Genomic DNA, 19,423 nt, shown 5'->3' on the forward strand with positions numbered 1-19,423 from the left:
TTCTCAATCAAGACACTCCTTTAGTTTCTATTGCAAGGTTGTTGTTTTCTTCACCCAGGTTTGCAAGCCTCTGTTGCACTCACCAAGTTCAGGGGAAAGATTTTCCATGACATTTCCATGCTCAGAAATGTATTTGGTCACTACTGGATGTCTTAAAAGCTTCCAGCTGGGCCCAAATAAGTGGGGGTCTTGAAGTCACCAAGAGACCCTGATCTCTCAACTGCAGCATACATGCCATGGATGGATCTCTTCTCTCTTCTGACACCGAGATCCCAAGGAGAGCCAGAGCCACACCAAGCAGGCTGCAATCATTTCAGAAGCTATGCTTTTGCACACACAGATCCTGTTGCAAAAAACAACAATCTGCTGTTGTCTTTGCCCAGCATAACATTGCATGTACATGTTAGGTAGTGTAAATGACTATTGTGAGAGCCAGTTGGTGTAGTGGTTAAGAGCGGTGGACTCGTAATCTGGTGAACCGGGTTCGCTTCCCCGCTCCTCCACATGCAGCTGCTGGGTGACCTTGGACTAGTCACACTTCTCTGAAGTCTCTCAGCCTCACTCACCTCACAGAGTGTTTGTTGTGGGGGAGGAAGGGAAAGGAGAATGTTAGCCACTTTGAGGCTCCTTAGGGTAGTGATAAAGCGGGATATCAAATCCAAACTCTTCTTCTTCTTCTATTGCTTCTGAACAGCGATGCTGCATGATCCTGGATTCACAGAAGCAGGCAGGGTGCCTGCCTAGACTACAGCCTTGGTACAGTTGGAGTCTTCCCTTCTTTCCATGTCCTCAGATGACTCAGACTGGTTAGCAAGGAAGCTTCATTCTGCACTGTGCTCCTAAGCCCAAGTCTGTGCCAGTACCTAGGCTACAAGACCGAGCCTGTCAGGAATTCCCCTTAAAAACTAGTCCTGTCCTGTTAATCAATTTCCCCTGGTGGTAAGAGTCCATTTGAATGTATGCTCACAGTAGTAAAGTAACATTGCAGTTTAAAAACCAAACTGTGGGTGTTATAAAAGCAGAATACCCTTTTTACTGCTATATGATAAGAGGGTGAGGAACATGTAATGGCAACAGCTGCCCATGAAGTATGTGGTATCATATTCATCATATCTGTTTGGAAGGTTCGATGTAGCACGTATCCTATATTCCTTTTTCACCTCCAGGACTAAACGTAACCTCGTCTATCTGGGAAAGCCTGTAAAAGTGAACATTTGCATTCATATTTTATGGCATGTATACCATGCTGGGTCTTTTCTAACGTCTTCCACAAGGCTGGTTGATGCCCCCCAGTGCTGAAGGACCCGATCCAAGCTGCCTCAAAACAAACCTTTCATTGTGGTACCACAAGGATGTAGATGACTGTAGTGAATGGGCAGGTATAGAGAAGCTAAGGCAGGTCTTCAGCTATGTTAGTGCCAAGTTGTGTAGGGGCTTTGTATACTAATGATAAATTCGATCCGTTAGCATATTGGCTTCCTATCCTATGCAAATTGTGTAGGGCTTGATATTTGTTGTTGTTTAGTCGTGCCCGACTCTTTGTGACCCCATGGACCAGAGCACGCCAGGCACTCCTGTCTTCCACTGCCTCCCGCAGTTTGGTCAAACTCATGCTGGTAGCTTCGAGAACACTGTCCAACCATCTTGTCCTCTGTCGTCCCCTTCCCCTTGTGCCCTCAATCTTTCCCAAGATTGATATAGACTGTGACAATAGTGGGGGGGGGGCAGAGAAATGTTAAGCCCTAACTGTAGTCCCTATCCCTCCCCTACATCTGTTCAGAGAGAGAGCCTTCCAAACAACATGGACAATTGTATGAGAGGGGCACAGGGAGGCTGTAGCAGGAAGGAAGAATCTGCAGAAAATCACCTCTGCTTCTCTCACACCAGCACACCTTTCCATTATATCAAAATCCATCACACATAATGATTCACACACGCCCTCTTAATAAGACTTGCTTCTTATCCTCTTAATGCAGAAAGTCTGGTTGAAAAAAGATGGTCTAGTTTTCTAATAAAGTCTGACCCAAGGAGCTGCTAAATTCTCCCAAATAAATGCTACCCTGCTATAGGCTTTGCAATGCTGGAGGATGTCATGTCACTTATATAAGGAAACTTAATTTTTATTTTACTGTTGCATTTCTGAGGTTATAGAAATGATTTTCTGTGTCACTTCCACATGCAGCACCATTGCAAATATATACTGTAGAATTGTGACTATGACTCTTCTAAACAAGGGTAGTGTTTCATTCATTAAAAATATAATACTTCAGTGCTTTTAATAAATGATCATTATTTCTGTGAAGTAGCACTAAAGGGTTTAAAAAGAAGTCCTCGTAACCTTCTGCACTAAGTACTCTGAGATGCCTTTTCAGTTTTCAATTGGTTGCCTAAAATAAACAAACAGCATGCTTTATCACTGACCAATCAGGATTACAAAAGGGCTTTAAATGCTCATACTAAAGTTTCTATAGCCAGGAGAGTTAATTATTGTCTTTGGGCAGAGGTCTTCTACCAGGTAATTCACCACTTTCTCTTCCATTTTTACTTAAAGATAGCAGACAATGTTGGACCATAATAATGGACATTAATAATTAGCAGTAATGAAATGATTATGGGTTGTTTTGCATTGTGCTAGCATGTTGGTGTAATTGTTTAACTGCATGCATCGCATATATATTAGGTCTTTTAGGCTGCAACTGTGTAGAAACTTACGTGAATTCAAGTTCCATTGAATTCAGTGGGGCTTACTCCTGAGCAAATGTGTTTACATACCTCTAGCCCCAGCCTTTTCAAAATCAGATGTATTCCTAGTCATTTCAACATAACAAATGCGACAATTTTACTGTGTTACAGGTGATGATGGAAACCTTTTCATGAATAATTTGAAGAGTATGTGAAAGGCCTGGTTATGAATTTTTCCAAGTTCTTATTTTTTCCCGGAAAAAATATTTTAAAGATATTCTTGTGATAAGGTTTCATTTGGGAATCAGTCTATATATTTATTCCTTCTTTCAACTGACTGTGCCTGATTTATCAGTTCACCAAAGCCTTTGCCTAAATTAGAGAGCCTAGCAATTTTCATGAAAGCTAATCACTTATGCAGCTAAAAAAAGAAAAAAAAATGCTCTAAAAATTAATCAACCTCTACCTGTTTCATCAAATTGGCAATACCTTTGAGTAATTAATGAAATGCTACCTGCTACAATGATGAAATGTCTGCATAATTCACAAAGGGCTGTGGTTATTTTGCAGATTTGACAAATGAGCTTGAAAATTCACCAGTTAGGCAGGGGATTTGCTTTATTCCTTATTTGTTGATTCCTGAGATTAGGCTGAACTTTAGTTTATTTCACGAACTATTAAGACACTGCTGAGTTCCCTGAATTAGTCAGGGACTTCATTTAAACTGTGAGAGTCAGGCAGAAGTAGTCAGAATTTTATGTTGCAAGCAGAGGAGCTTCTTCATTTCAGCAATTTATATACTGCTGAAACTTGCTCAAATTACCACTATTAAACATTTATTTAGCGCCAATCGTTGTGCTGTATGATGTTACCAGTTACACATGGAAGAACTTTTCATGACTTAAAGTGGTATTTTGATTTTAAACGTAAAACCATTTATGATTACTATTTTACAAATATAGCAATTGACAGTATACTTTTCACAGTGCAATCCCAAACATGCATACATAGAAGTAAGTTCCATTGATCTTCACGATGTTTAAACCCAGATCATATATGAATGGAGCCTTAGGGTGTAATCCAATTCTCTCTTACCTGGGAGTAAACTCCATTGAATTAAATGAGTAGGCGTGTAGGATTGCATTGCCAGCATGTATACATCTGTAGATGGCAATAATCTGGGAAATTATCCATTGTTATGCATATTGAAACTCCTTCCAGACTAGATTTAGTCAACGTATTTGTGCATTAAGTGAAACTGAGTGGGTGGAGGATTTAATTAATGCATGCTGGATGGAAAGGGGGAAATGGATAGACTAGGCAAGTGAAAAAAAGAAAAATGAGGACTGTAAAGCAAAATTTATGCTGGATTTCAAGGTGAGGACAAAAAGTGGAAATATAAAGTGAAAGGGACGAGTGGCAATAAAAGAGACCCGACTAAAGAGCTGGATGTGCTTGAAACAGCACCCAAGAAATATGTTGAATGGTTTTGCAGAATAAGAAGGGGGGAAAAGAGACTCATAATGCAGGACATCAGAAATGAATAATCTTTTATGAAATAGTCCAACTTTTATAAGCATGCATTGCCTTGTTAAATAGATACATCTCAAGGTGAGACACCTGATATGATTTCTGCCAAGACCACCGTTATTTTCCCAATCCAGAGATCCATGTGTGCTTCTGAGACAAACAAAATTATTCGAAAACATTTATCTTAGGCCTTTTTAAAAAGGGGGTGGGTGTTTTAGAAGTTGCATTTGTTTTGGTGGCACACAATTTCATATCACTTTGGTGCCCAAACTATACACTTTCATTATAGCATGCTTACTAACAGCCTCTGAGGGTGCTGCAAAAGAGATGGGCCAGAAATCCACTGTGCTTCAAGGCATCATCTTTCTTTCATTTCTAGACCACCCATTGAGCCAAGTCCTCTGGGCAGTTTACAGAAATATAAGCAATATCATATCATCCATAAAGCCATATCAATGCAAAAACTCAACGTCCACTATAAAATGTTACCAAGAAGCAGCATAAAAACAGAGTAGCATAAAATTAACAGGAAAAACCAGCAAGAGAAAGCATTTCATGCCTTGACATTTTTTTTAAAAAAAAATCAAAACATATAACTGAAACTAAAAGACCCTGTTGAATAAAAAAAAGTTAAATTTGCTTGGCCTTGAAAATAACATAATATAGGTGCTAGTAAAACCTTTTTTTTTGGGGGGAAGATATTCCATAATTGGGGTGCAACCACCAAGAAGCCTCTCTTGATGCCTGGCCATATACAGGCTGGGAATGTATATGAGAATCCTAACATAGTAATGTTTCAGTTACAGATAGGTAGCCGTGTTGGTCTGCCATAGTCAAAATAAAAAAAATCCTTCCAGTAGCACCTTAAAGACCAACTAAGTTAGTTCTTGGTATGAGCTTTCGTGTGCATGAAAGTGAAGAAGTGTGCATGCACACGAAAGCTCATACCAAGAACTAACTTAGTTGGTCTTTAAGGTGCTACTGGAAGGAATTTTTTTATAGTAATGTTTGTACCACAGTTGGACCTGCTGTCCTTATTGAGTAAACTTCAAAATATTAGCACTGAGCATGCCATTTGAACAGATGTTCTCTTCAGATGCAAAGTAGTTATACCACCGCTCCAGGTGAATGTTGAGTTCTAGAGATTACAAATAAATTGATGATCATTCGGAGAAGGATACAGTTAAGACACTGGCATTCTTGCAGGATCTTGGTCCGATCCAGCCAGGCACCTCTTACATTCTTAAGTGATCCTGAATATATCAAGGTAAGATGAACCTGCTAGATCAAGCCAAAAGTCCACCAAGGTGGTCAGCAAGAAGAATTTGAGTGCAGCTGCACTCTCTGCATCTGTAATTCCCAGCAATTGGTATTCAAAGACATACTAACTCTCACAACGAAGGTAGAACAGATCTATTGTGGCTAGTAGCCATTGATATTCCTTCACCTTTAAGTAGAACTTTAAGATCCCCAAAGCCTGTGTCTCTGTTTAGTATTCCTTATGCTCTTAGTGGTTCCTGAAAAGTTGCTTTAAAAGTAGCACACAAATTGACTTGCCAGGATACCTTCCCGTTTTGTCAAACAGCCAGAGAGAGAGAACAAGAGACTTAGTTTTGTAGCATTTTTCAGTTCCTCCTGGGTAGCCTCAGAGGAAGGAAACATCTTGCCTGACCCACTTAGTATCAGACACATTGGGATGTAAGGTAGGTGGGATAAGCAAGAGCACACTGTGCCATAAAACCACACTAGAATAATAAGAATGTGGTTGGTTTTATGGTACTGACATTGCGTCTGACAATCCATTTTTGATCTCCTATTACAATGCAAGGAAGTAAGGAGATAAAAATTATCAGGAAACCAAGAGTATCCAGAAACTGCAGAAACACAAACAGGAAAGCAAGATGGGATGAACTGGAAAAAGCAAGGGATTCTTATGCAGAAAAAATATTCCTATTTGAAACTGAGGTTGTCTATGTGCTTACAGGGCACCCCCAGGGAAGCACGTAAGCAGGTTAATGTCATAACATGTTTTGCAAGAAAGGATTAGTGTTAAGTTGCAGGTACAGTGGAGCATATGCTTTGAATGCTCAGGCTCCCAGTGAATGGGGCAACACAAATGATGTGAGAGAGAACAAAAAGTTTAAAATGGCACATGGATCCAATAGTGGAATTCTACTAATAGGACCGGGATGCGGGTGGCACTGTGGTCTAAACCACAGAGCCTAGGGGTTGCCGATCAGAAGGTCAGTGGTTCAAATCCCCGCGACGGAGTGAGCTCCTGCTGCTCAGTCCCTGCTCCTGCCAACCTAGCAGTTCGAAAGCATGTCAAAGTGCAAGTAGATAAATAGGTACTGCTCTGGCGGGAAGGTAAACGGCGCTTCCGTGCGCTGCTCTGGTTCGCCAGAAGCAGCTTAGTCATGTTGGCCACATGACCCGGAAGCTGTATGCCGGCTCCCTCGGCCAATAAAGCGAGATGAGCGCCGCAACCTCAGAGTCGTCCACAACTGGACCTAACAGTCAGGGGTCCCTTTACCTTGCGAATTTTTCGCTGATTTCTTGCAGCCCCCTGTTTTATCCCCAAGGTTGTTCCTGGGGGGGGGGTGTATGGAGAGACCCATGAAGGTCGCCTTTCCTTTCCTCCAGCAGCAACCTCTGCTGGTTCGGAATCCCTTGCATAATGGAAGGAGCCCTTCCATACACGAAAGGGCATGGCTGGATATGTCCCAGAATCTTTCAATGGCATGATATATACAGTCACATGTAAAGCATGACAATGCTTAAGTTTAGTGTGGGTGATCTTTATCACACATAAATTTAGTGGCAAACAACCTATATCGTAGGAGAGAATTAAAGCCATAATGCTGCTTTCCCTTGTTTGTTCTTTTTAAAATTGAAACTACCCAAATCTTATGCTTCCATTTTGCATTTAAGCCTGTAATCCTAAATACACTATCTTGGAAATAAATCTTCCATGAATTCACTTACTATATGTGCACTTCATTTTCTTATTTCTTGAAAGGAATTCTGGACAATTAAGTCTGTCTTCCTACACATGCAGAGAACATCTAGTATGGAAACAGCATTTGGAATAATATTATGAATGCTTTCAAAAGAACAAAGTAAACTCACTGAAAAGCTTTAAAAGAAAATACCATTGTTCTGACTTGCCTTTTATTTGTGTAGCCCGAAGTAGAAATCACCCAAGTTGTTTCTGAGTTAATTATATTATTTTTATGACAGCATTGCAGTTGGGAAAGAGGAAGGGAGGAAAGAGAGATCAAATGGGCTTTGCTGAAAAAGATAGGATTTAAACTGTCAACTTTGTAGGTTCCATTTGTGCTACGCTATTATGTGAGGCAATGGTTCTTACTACTTTACTTGTTCTCAAAATGCAGTAACTCTCGCCTACTGAAAATGCTTCGGGGTTGAACCAATAAAAATAATTTGAATTTTCTAAATAACTATTGCTTTTAGAGGATGCATTTGAGCAAGAAGTCGGCTCCCCACTTCAAATAATAGTTAATGGTCTTCAGATTCTTCTCTCTCCAGGTGCGCCCTGAATCATAGATTTCACTGACATGCGCATGAAAATGTACCGTTCGTTGTGAGCAGGCAATTTTTACCTCAGTCTTTTATGTAGCTTTGAATAAGTGTGTCTCTGTTGCAGTTATAATGAACTTTGTTGAAAATCTACGGTATGTCCATTCGTACATGGAGCAGAATGCCGCAGCGAGACTCCTTACGGGGTCTTCGCTGCGGGATCACATTCATCCGGTGCTATACCAGCTGCACTGGCTCCCAGTGGAGTACAGGATCAGGTTTAAGGTGCTGGTTTTAACCTTTAAAGCCCTATACGGCCTAGGACCCTCGTATCTACGGGACCGCCTCTCCTGGTATGCCCCACAGAGGAACTTACGGTCCTCTAATAAAAACATCTTGAAGGTCCCAGGCCACAGAGAGGTTAGGCTGGCCTCAACTAGAGCCAGGGCTTTTTCGGCTGCGGCTCCAACCTGGTGGAACGCTCTGTCACAAGAGACAAGGGCCCTGCAGGACTTGACATCTTTCCGCAGGGCCTGCAAGACAGAGCTGTTCCACCAGGCCTTTGGTTAGGGCACAGCCTGACTCCCTCCTTCAGCAATCTTTACAATACTTTAGTTTATGGTTGCCATTAATTTTGATTTTAATTAATTCTTATGATGTTTTTATATTGTTGCACTTTTTTAGTGTTGTTAGCCGCCCTGAGCCCGGCTTTGGCTGGGGAGGGCGGGATATAAATAAAAATTTATTATTATTATTATTATTATTAAGGCAAGAGGGAAATGGTTGCCATAGCAGATCAACACTATCACTGAAGGTATTACCTGACACAAATCTGCCAGGGATATGCCCTCTCTCTGTTAGCTCTGGTGCTGCTAATGTCACTGCAGGCAACGACTGAAGGGAGAAAGGACAGTATATGAAGTATCAGAGAGAACAGGAGATAGAGCCCCTATGTATCTCAAGGCAACCTTCCAGACTTCATGCCCTGCACGTTATGAACTAGGCAGCACTTACAAAGAGCATCCAAAAAGGTGGCAATCAGATCTGTAAGTCAATAAACCAGAACATGGTTAAATTCCAATACATGGAGAACCATGATGAAAGGAAGCATGCACCGACTTGTCCACAGCACAAGTTGATTTTTGACCCAGAAGCTTTCATAGATACAACTCACGGCGCTTTAGGAAGTGGAGCCATTTCAGACAGGTATGGAAGGGAGAGGTTGAGTGATAAGGAGAGGGAATGTCAACATTTCCATGGTCAATAGCTTAGTCGTGTCGGGAGGTCCCAACCCACTGATTTCACAGGCTGGAAGGCCCATATTCTGTCAAGTCAGGGGTCAGAGGTTTGCTATGACAACAGGCTCTCTTCATATTATTATTGGAACGCCCTTCCACTTCCCTTTTGTGAGGCAGAAATTGGGGCAAGCTTAAAATACCTTCTGAAGATCCATCTATTTAAGCAGGCTTTCCCTTGCTCATAAGATTCATCACACTGCTCTGCTTTATTATGCATTGACATTTAATTGATGCCTTATGTGTTATTTCCAATGTATTTTTTGCTTATCATGTTGCATGTAGACTTTTCTCTTTTTAATAACCTTACTGTGTTTTTATGTATGCGTTTTGTATGCTTAGGAATTTGGCTATTAAGTGGTACATAAATGTACATAAATCATCTTCCTGTTTATTGGCTGAAAATAGGAGTATTTAAAAACAACAACAACCAGGTTGACTGAACACCAGCCATGTAGTTCTTAAACATACACAAAACACATACACAGCTGCAGACAAAGAACGGCTTGAGAAAGAGGTAAAAGACATGCTTTGCTCAGTTATTTCTGGTCAAAGCACTGTTGCTCCTGTGTTAAAATCTACTGGGAAAGGTCAATGCAAAATGAGGAAAATTTAAATACCTTGTATACAGAAAACACTTTATTCTCAAATGCCATTATGCATTGAGCAGATCGACCAAAGAGCTGTTCGCACAGCTGCAATTCCCCATTTTCCTTTCAAAATTTGGGTCATAGTCATTAAAAGTTGCTGCATGGGAGTTTGCTATTACCTAGGCTGCAAATAATTCCCAACTTGTAGCTGGGCATTTTATTCTGGGGGGGGGGGAATAGAGAGAGAACTGAGAGAGCCCTCATAACTGGCTTTTTAAAGTTCATTACACCTTCATTCTGACACAAACGCTCTTCCAGCTCTCAGATGACAAATGTTACTGAGAGATTTTTATGGGCTTGTTGCAATTTTAATTTTAGTGTGCATTGTTCTACATTTTCACTTGAGGGAATTGCATTATAATTTTCCCGCTCTTGGTACTGGTTTCTTCAGACTTCATTTATTACATTTATATTTTGCCAAAATGTATCCAGAATAAGAAAGGGGGTAACAAAAAAGTGTTTCAAAAGAATGTAAGTTTTGTTAACCCCAAATGACAGTAGTAGAAATCTTGCCCCAGGAAACAAAAATTGTGTCTTCTTTCTTTATTTTCTTCTTGCATACACTTGCTGTAAGAATTTCTAAAGTCACATTTCCCCCAAACAATTGTCCCAAAAAACCCCACAAACTCTAGCAACAATGAATCTTTCTTTTTCTCTTTTGTAGTAATGAAACCACATTTGTAGAATTTTATGGGTCAAGTGGGGAGGGAAAACCTGACAGTGATAAAGAAAGGCGGGGAGATCAGTTTTAGGTGCCATTTCAGTTTAAGAGTTTTCTCAGTTCGCTTTGAGACAGGGCATTTATGGGATTGGTCAGGATGATGCACACATGGTAACTCAAACTGTGAACATGAAGGAAAGTACTGGGAGGAAAAGGAATAGAAGGAGATATGTACAAATTGAAATTGATGCCCAAGGTTCCTTAGTAATGGATTTTTGTTGCCATTATAAAATTTCCAGGGAGAGATTAACAGCATCTTGTCTGCTTCTAGGACAACTGGAAGTGTTCTGCGGCTGACTAGGAGAGGTTACAATGACTCCCTGGGACATTTTTAATGTCATCTTGTGCCTCCAAGTCAGGGACACTCTAAAAATGAACAATAGGGTTCAAGACTAGCACAGTCCAGCCACTGAAATATGAAATTTGGTTTACCTAGAGGTTTGTGAACACATTGTGAAGAATATTTGTGCCTCTTAATACCACAATTGGAAATAAAATAATTAGAAAATGTATAATTAGGAAATGTCCAACTGATTTCAATGGGTGCCCACTAAGTATAAGTCTGGATTCAGCCTGCAAGTAGCATTTGAGCAAAAACTTAGTTGTTCTTCCTTAATTAGAAGCAGAAGCTCAGAGTTTTCAAATAATATTTCACTAGTACATATGACTGTCTCATAGCAACCCTTCTCGCTTATATCAGCTTGACCTTCTCCAGGTCAACTGATGGTCAAAGCTTGTGGTGGCTGGAATGCCAGATGACTAAGAGCAATGCATTCAATGAGATTGCAATGGAAGTCTTTCCTAAAATGTTAGTAGAACTCCTTCCCTGCCAACGAGTTCAAGAGGAGCTTTCAGCAGGTTTATTAATTTCTATTTATAAACCTTGGAAACATTCTAGCACACTGTTCGCTCTCACTGAATAAAGGAGAGCTAAATAAATTGTACCCAGTCAGAAACTCGTGGTGTATTTCGGAACGCTTTATGTTGACTTGCTATTACAGAAAATTGGAAAAGTCCCATAACGCTGTTTCATAGATTGTGGGTACAGTAAGCCTTGGAAAATATATGTTAGCAGAGAAGCTTATCCAACAGGTACGTGCCATTAATATGAGAATTCCCCTAAAAAGTACATTTCACAGTTGAAAAAAACAATGGTGTGCAGGAATTATGAAGATTGGGGCTAAGGTAAAGGTTGGTACTTAATGGGGTCAGCATTGCAATTTACAGTTTTTGGTGTCAGAAATAAGGGAATGAAAAAGAATCTTCTGTTGTCTTTGTAACAAGAAAAGAAACAATATTATCTTGCTGTTGAACTGTTTGTTGCTTGTTGATATGGGGTGGGGTGGGTATGGAGTTGTTCTACTCCAAGTAGACTCATTGAAATTAACGGAATAATATCAGCAATGTCTATGAATTTCAATGGGCCTATTGTTTTGTGTGACATACTTAGTCTACTCTCATGAGGCATCCCAAACGAGCAGCTTTGGGGAGCTGTGTATGTTTGCACTCCTTCTTGGAGACACGACACATGAGTTGACAGTAGCCATGGGTCTATCTTTGGGTAATGACGGTGATCAACAAGCCCATGAAAAGATCTCCCAGGCCTTTAAGATGATGATTATGAGTGGAAATGTACATGATGGCAGCCAACCACCGTCTTCCAACCTAGTAAGATGGGATGGTTTCAAATGGAGGCCCTAGAAGGCCTAGATTCTTCTAGCAACCCCAGTCCCAAACTACTTTTCTCCTGGTCTTTGAATGTTGGGGTCAGGTCGGGAGGGAAGGATGTCACAGTGGGAAGTGATGAGCAGATGAAGGTTCAACATGCTGCCTATCATTAGGATTCTGTTTTTTCAAGTGTTTGGTGGTGACCTGAGGACCAAACTACAGATAACACTAAAACTCATAGTTTGTCCCAGCTTGTTTTCAATTGATAAATGGTAACTGGGGGGGACCCATTGCAGCGTGATTTTGGTGGTGGTGACAGGATCATCCTTTTACCTTCAGACACCATGGTCTATTTCTGAAGCTGTTATTTGCATCCACGGCAAAGCTACACTTGCTTCTATGGCAGCTTGACTTCTGGGTTCAGTAGCAGATTTAGAGGGGGTTTTTTGGTTGGGGGAACCATGAAGGAAGGGTTTTTAAACTTTCTATCACAGGCCCGATCCTGTTTAACCCTCTCAATCCTGACAGTTGCTATTTAACGTCGTTTTAAAGCAAAATAAAAGAAACACACAAGGCCAACCTATTCAGTGTAGTGTGCAGTTTGGCTCTGAGTTTGCAGAAGCAAGCCTTCTGCCATCATGCATAGTCCTAGACAAGGTTGCGGGAATGGAAATGCCTGAGAGCAGACAGGCGAAACTTTAGAGTTTATAGGAAGCTGAGACTGATTGATGTGGGGGAAAGCTGGAAAAGAGTAAAGTAACATTCCGAAAGTGTTAATAAAGTTGTTAGGGTCCGTTGTGTTGCATACTATCTAAAGCCAGGAGAATGGCAAAGAGAAATGCAGCCAGCTCTATGAATATGTATACTAAACATGACACACATACTAAGTAGAATCACAACAGACCACTTGATTGTATTATTTTGTGTAAATTTTGCCTCTCCCTCAGTTTTTGGTGTTAGGTCATCTGACTGGAAATTCAAGACTCATTAGATTGTAAATTCTCCAAGGCGGGCACTGTGACTTTCATTTGTCTGTGAGACACTTATTTTAATAATACAAAAGTCTAAGTAATGCCTCTGAAGTTAACAATGTTTCCCCTGTAAGTTATTTCTCATTCTGCAACATGTTGCTCCCTAATCCAGTGAATTTGTATAGGCCACTGAGCTCTGATCTGGACCCAGTTTCCCAGACTAAGGTGGGCTTCCCCATTGATTCCAGTGGGTGATGAAGACCTATATGTATATATTTTTTAATGTGAGCAGATCAACTGTTTTGATTGGAATGACTGCCCCCCGCATAAAACGGGGGGCGCCCTTTGCGTGGACGTGCACAGCCCCTGGATCTGGAGCGGCTCCATCAGCATAGGCTTGGCTTTGCCTTCCCCCAGGTGGGATACCTGGAGGTCTCCGCCTACCTCAGTCAGTTGTCCAATCCTGCCTGGGGGAAGCGTTGCCAAGGAGACCAGGCCAGGTAGGGGAGGGACTACCTGCCCACACATTAGAGGGAGGATCTTACTTGGCACATGCCACCTGAGAGCTGCATCCACATCTGGACTGCGATCTGCAGTCCACAGTCAATTTGTTTGGAGTTGTCATATAAGAATAGTAAAATACCAAAGAATGTAGGCTGTGGAATTTGTCTTCAAGTGTATACTAAGACTGTGGGAAGTTTGATCATGTACATGTGCTGGGGCAGGGGGTTGCTGTAGAAAATGGCAAACCTTTGTCAAGTTCCCCATTCTTTCTCCTCTAGTTATGGAAATATGGAATACCATCATGATCTTCATTTCTCCTTACTTCCTCCATATCATTGACTTTTGTGGGGAGATGCAAGAAAGCTAATGATGTGGAACTCCTCGTGGAGTTCACATTCTTGGCAGTAACCTCACATTCATTGTCACTTTTAGTTTTGCCCTAAGTCTCACCGAAGTTCCCTGGGTGCACATTAATGTGCATCCAAGTGGCAGTTTCCATTAGGGCTGAAATGATGGGATCAGAAGGGTGTCAAAGGGATCAAATAGCATAGGGTTTTGGAGCTAAGATTCTCTTTGGGATTGGCTATCCATTCAACACTTTCTAGATCTTGGCCTAACATTCAGACCAACAATCAGGGGTTCATATTTGATTTCACAGCTAGGAAAAAAAGTCAAGATGAAAAGGGAAAAGATTAGAAGAAATGTGAAAGAGAGGGAGAGGGAGAGAGAGAGAGAGAGAGAGAGAGAGAGAAAGAGAAAGAGAAAGAGAGAGAGTGCACACTATTGTTACAGTTCAAGTAGAGTTATGTTAAGGCTGACCTACACAATTTGCGGTATACCAGTTTGGTGCAGAGTGCATTCACAACCCAACAATGTGATTGACACTGCAGGTAGGCGATACTTGGAGCGATTAGCATCTGAAGTGTCAGAAGAGATGTCAGCAGTGACTTATCCTTTGTTACATCTCTACAAGCTTATGTTGACCCATAGCAGCACTGGAGAAGAAGCTGTAGATGCAGTTAAAGGGGTAACAATAGGAAATCCAACAACAACAACAACAAAATACAGCATGCCATTCCCTTCAGGGGTTGACTAGTACAATGGCAAACAAATATTATAATGGTGTCTGTGATGCTACAGATAACTGAGAAGTGAACAGCTCTGAGCAAAGTTATATAGCTTTTGTTTATTGTCCAATGACGGGGGAAATGAGGTAGCAAGTTACAACAAAGATGCCAGATAGAAGAGCTTAAAAGAACAGCAGAAAGAGAGAGAAGAGAGTTATTTAGAATGATAACTTAGAAGGAGTTTAATTAGAGAAGCAGCGAGAACAAGCACTTTTAACACAAGCATAGGATGTTGCAATGCAGTTTCCTCATGCCACATTGTCAAGCTGTGACCTGACAGTAACCCAGAGGAGTGTGGAAGGAACTTTGGCAGTGGCTGCCTGTGTCCTTGTGAGTGTGACTGTGTCCTCCTGCTTGAAGGAGAGAGGCAGAGTGTCTGGCCGACGGGAATGTCTAGGGTGAAGGGTCAGATAATAGCAGACTGCGCAAATCATGAGGAAGGGTGCATGCCGTGATAGGGGAGGCGGAGAAAATGTTTTCACCAGACACCTTGTTCAGTACAGCTGATATTTTAATGCTTGCTTGGCAGAGAAGTCAGCAATGAGCACAGAACTGACCAGATCCAAGAAAACAAAGTCCGGTGTGTGTGTTCATCATAAACACAATTGCTTGGGACTAGAATGTCATGTTGGAGAACCTCCACCCACCCCCGACCCTGGCTTTTACCTGATTGCTTAAGGAAGAATGATGATCAAAATATTATTTATATTACGAATATTATAATAAAAGTAGTGTGGAAGAACAGTAAGATCCGTTTGAAACTATGTGTTGTTGTTTTTTTAAAAAAGAGAAATGGACAACCTTTAAAATATACCCAAAGGGAGCAATTCTAACCTACCTTACCTGGGAGCAAGCCCCATTGAATTCCATATGATTTACTTCTGAGTAGAGATGGGAAACCCAAGTGTCTATTAGTATATGGTATGATGGCAGATCACTAAAGAACAAGTTCCATCCCCCCCCCGTCTTCTACCCCACCCTTTTTATTGCTCTTCACATGATTGACTTAACCTCAATATAGTTCAAACCTTTAGTAGTTTGGAATAAAATTATTTGTTCTGGATTTGGTGATATGGGAGGGAGCTTTATGTTGTAGGTATGAAATAAACAATAAAAGTTTATTTTATTTTTTCAAGAACAGCAGCTAGAACCTTAGAGCAAATATTTGCAAAGAGGGAGTTTACCAGAGGCAGGTCTCAAATACAGCCAATGCAATCATGCAAATAAATCTACACAGTTTACTAGTGCACCAAAACTTTTTCAAAAAATTAGTTATTACTGAAATAAAAGCCTGTTGCACATGTATACTTCTCTTATAGCCCAATCCATATATATTTAGTCACTGAGTTAAATGGCACTTACTCCCAGGTAATAGGATTGCCTCCTTAGTTTCCTGTGGTGCAACAATAGTCTAATCAAAAGAAACCAACTCTCTTCCAGTTTACAAAATCTTTCCTTCCTATTCACCTGGAATCAAGTTTTTCTTACCATAGGACAGGCCTAGGCAAACTCAGCCCTCCAGATGTTTTGGGACTACAACTCCCATCATCCTTGACCACTGTTCCTGTTAGCTAGGGATGATGGCGTTTGTAGTCCCAAAACATCTGGAGGGCCGAGTTTGCTATGCCTGCCATAGGAGATGTGGCAAATGCCATGTAGGGTAACTTGATTGTTTTGTTTCAAAAGGATTTAGACTAAGCTTTAGGATCACCTGATGCTGCCATGTTTGGCAGTGGAACAGATCTTGCAGGTCCAAAGAGGCGTCTTCCTCCAACTGTGACTAGTGGCCACAGGAGGCATTTCATCTTCACCAGGGTACACGTCTGCATATTAGAATGCAGTCCCTTTAACTACCTAGTAGGCTTCCTCCATGATGGCAAAGGCACACCCATGTCTCTCTCTGCAGGAATATCTAAAACTTCAGAAGGCTGTAGACCAGTGCTGGAGCAACACTCCTCGTTTCCTTCTGAGTCTAGCACCCAGCCCAATCCTCACTCTTGTTCTACAGAGAGCTCTCCATGGTCCTGACCCCTAGCTGTCTGACCTTTGCCATGCCATACTATGTGCCTGATCACCCTTATATCTTCCGGCGAATTTTCTCAATTTGACAGGATGTATTATGCATGTTGTTTGTTAATTGTTCAAATGAAGTACATTCGCTGTTGCGTTGTCATCTGCTCCGCCAAAAACAAGCGGAGGAAGTTGACCATTCGCCTATACCAGGATCTATTTCTACAGTAGCAAAACATGTCCAGTGGAAATGTAACAAGCTTCTCTTGGCTCAGTTAACAAGCAAGGAGAGTTTCCAAGTGCATGAAGTCTTTGTTTTCCCCCAAGTCTTGAATAACAGCCAGTGGAATACTAAAGCAAAACGCCTACCCTTAGCATGTAGAGTTTAGCCTTTGTCTAAAGGAAATGGAAAGTCACCTTTACCACCTGAATTAAGATTCAGTTGCTGTCCTGTGCATACATACATGTATCTGTTGATTTGCATGTTTTTCTTTGATTTCCATAAGGCTTATAGCACCATCTTAAGCATGTTCTTTTTCCTTTCAGAAGTAAACATGAATCCCACTGAATTTTAAGGATTTTACTCTCAGGTAGGCATGCATAGAAGTGTAGCCTTACACTCAGTTAAGTAGTATAGGGTTGCAGCCTTAGAGTTCAGTTGTGTCCCATTAAACTTTAATTAGTTTAATGCTTATCAAATGTCCAGTGCGCTTCCGATGCCACAATGTCCCATTACAGCAGAGCATTTCGCACAGCGGCTCAAGAAGGGCTGGAGAGTCAGCATCTTTTCAATAAAGGAATCTTGGAGCAAGCGGTTTGGAACTCAAATAAAAGGTTTATTTACACAAAACAAAAACCCTGGTGAAGAATCACACATTTCAGCAAACACGCCCCAAAAGAAAAAGGGGGAAGGGAAGGGGCAGGCACACGAGTGAGTTGACTATTTATACAAACTCACATTCCTGGAAGCCTAACGACCTCCAGCTGCTCAGTGATTAGAGCGTCTTGATTAGAGCTTCTTAACCCTTTAATACCAACACCCCCTCTCGCTCGTAACACTGAGCTGTACCAACCTTAATTCAAATTTAAACCTGAGCAGAAACATTTATGAGATTGCGGACTCAAAGCTTTTGTAAAACCGTCTGCGAGATTTTCTTGGCTTGGACAATACTTTAGTTCAATTAAACCATGTTTTACACTTTGGCATACATTTTGATAACGGATATCCAAATGTTTTGTGTGTGCCTTGAATTGACCTGATTTAGCTAGTTTAATACAAGGTTGATTGTCTTCCCACACTCTGATAGGTAGGGAACATTCTCCAAACAATTCTTGTACCAGTTGCTTATAAAATTCCAGTTCTCTACATACATCTGATAATGCATTGAACTCAGATTCAGTTGAACTTAAAGCTATAAGTGATTGTTTTCTTGATCTCCAACCAATTAGTGCATTTCCAAATTTTATCGCCATTCCTGACACTGATTTTCTATCTGGTCCAGCATCAGCCCAACTGCTGTCAGCCCAACATTCAAGTTGTGTGCTGCCCGCTGCTGATAGTTTTAAGCAAAACCTTTTGGTAGTTTGGAGATACCTTAAAACTCTTTTTACTCCTTGCCAAGCATGCATTGATGGTTTTTCAGCTTGTCTACACAGCATGTTGACAGCATATGTTATATCGGGCCGAGTCCACTGTGCAATGTGGAGTAGACTGCCTATCGCTGACTGGTAAACCCCGGGATTACAGAACGCTGCCTGTTGCTCAGTTTGAGCATCCTTTGTGTAACTTAACTCCATTGGGGTTTTAACACCAGCACAGTTGTCCATTTTAAACCTTTCCAGCAACTGCTGGATCTTAGCTTCTTGGCTGAGCCAATAGTTCCCATCTTCATCTTGCTGTATTTTAACTCCTAGATAAACAGATACATTGCCTAGTGATTTTATCTGAAACCTTTCTCCAAGCTTTGTGGCAAATTGTTGTGCAAGTTTATCGTCCTTTCCACTGTATAATAAATCGTCAACAAATATCAAGACTGCTTCTTGTTCACATCCCAAGCCTTTTAGATAAAGACACGCATCTGCTGCGCTCTTTCTGAACCCCATGCTCTCTAGAGCATCGTTTAAGCAGGAATTCCAATTACGGGCAGACTGTTTCAACCCATAAATGGATTTGTGTAGGCGCCAGACCTGGTTTGGCTTGTCTCCTTCAAAACCTGGTGGTGGCGTCATATAGACTTCCTCCTGTAAGTCTGCATTTAAATAAGCCACATTGACATCAAAATGAAACAGCTTATTTCCCTTCTTAGCTGAAGAGGCTAAAAGCATTCTTAATGACTCCGATCTTGAAGTAGGGGCATAAATTTGAGAATAGTGAACTCCTTTGCGCTGCGAAAAACCTTTTGCAACTAGTCGAGCTTTATATTGCAACTCCTCAGTAGTTGTGGGCTTTAAACGATATACCCATCGACAACCTACAGCTTGTTGCCCTTCTGGAAGCTCTGTACTTGTAAACACACCGAGAGACTTCATTGAAGCCATCTCTTTTTCCATTGCTTCCTGCCACTTTGCGGCTTCTGAGCTTGGAAGCTGTTGTACCTCTACATAGCTATCTGGCTCACACTGTGCCATATTTACGTATACACTTGTCACCTTAAACCGCTCTGGCGGCTTGCCCTTTGTGGCACGTTTTGACCTGCGCAATTGCTCCTCTTGTGCCCCCTCTGAC

At 41.3% G+C, this 19,423-nt stretch overlaps 1 protein-coding gene across 6 annotated transcripts in view; it reads left to right on the plus strand.

The window, feature by feature from the left end:
- SLC16A7 (solute carrier family 16 member 7) overlaps positions 1 to 19,423 on the plus strand; it is a 117,936-nt gene that overhangs the window by 20,774 nt on the left and 77,739 nt on the right. The window contains exon 1 of one of the 6 annotated variants that reach the window (XM_082239751.1): positions 2,462 to 2,515. The exons of 3 other annotated variants lie outside the window; for them this stretch is intronic. The gene's annotated coding sequence lies outside the window, so the exon portion shown is untranslated. Of the gene's footprint in view, positions 1 to 2,461; positions 2,516 to 11,403; positions 11,511 to 17,226; positions 17,289 to 19,423 lie in introns of those variants that run through there. 2 more of the 6 variants (XM_082239752.1, XM_082239747.1) reach the window with 2 other exon arrangements.

This window comes from Podarcis vaucheri (genome assembly GCF_965113315.1).
Source record: "Podarcis vaucheri genome assembly, chromosome: 10".
NCBI classification, from domain to species: Eukaryota; Metazoa; Chordata; class Lepidosauria; order Squamata; family Lacertidae; genus Podarcis; species Podarcis vaucheri.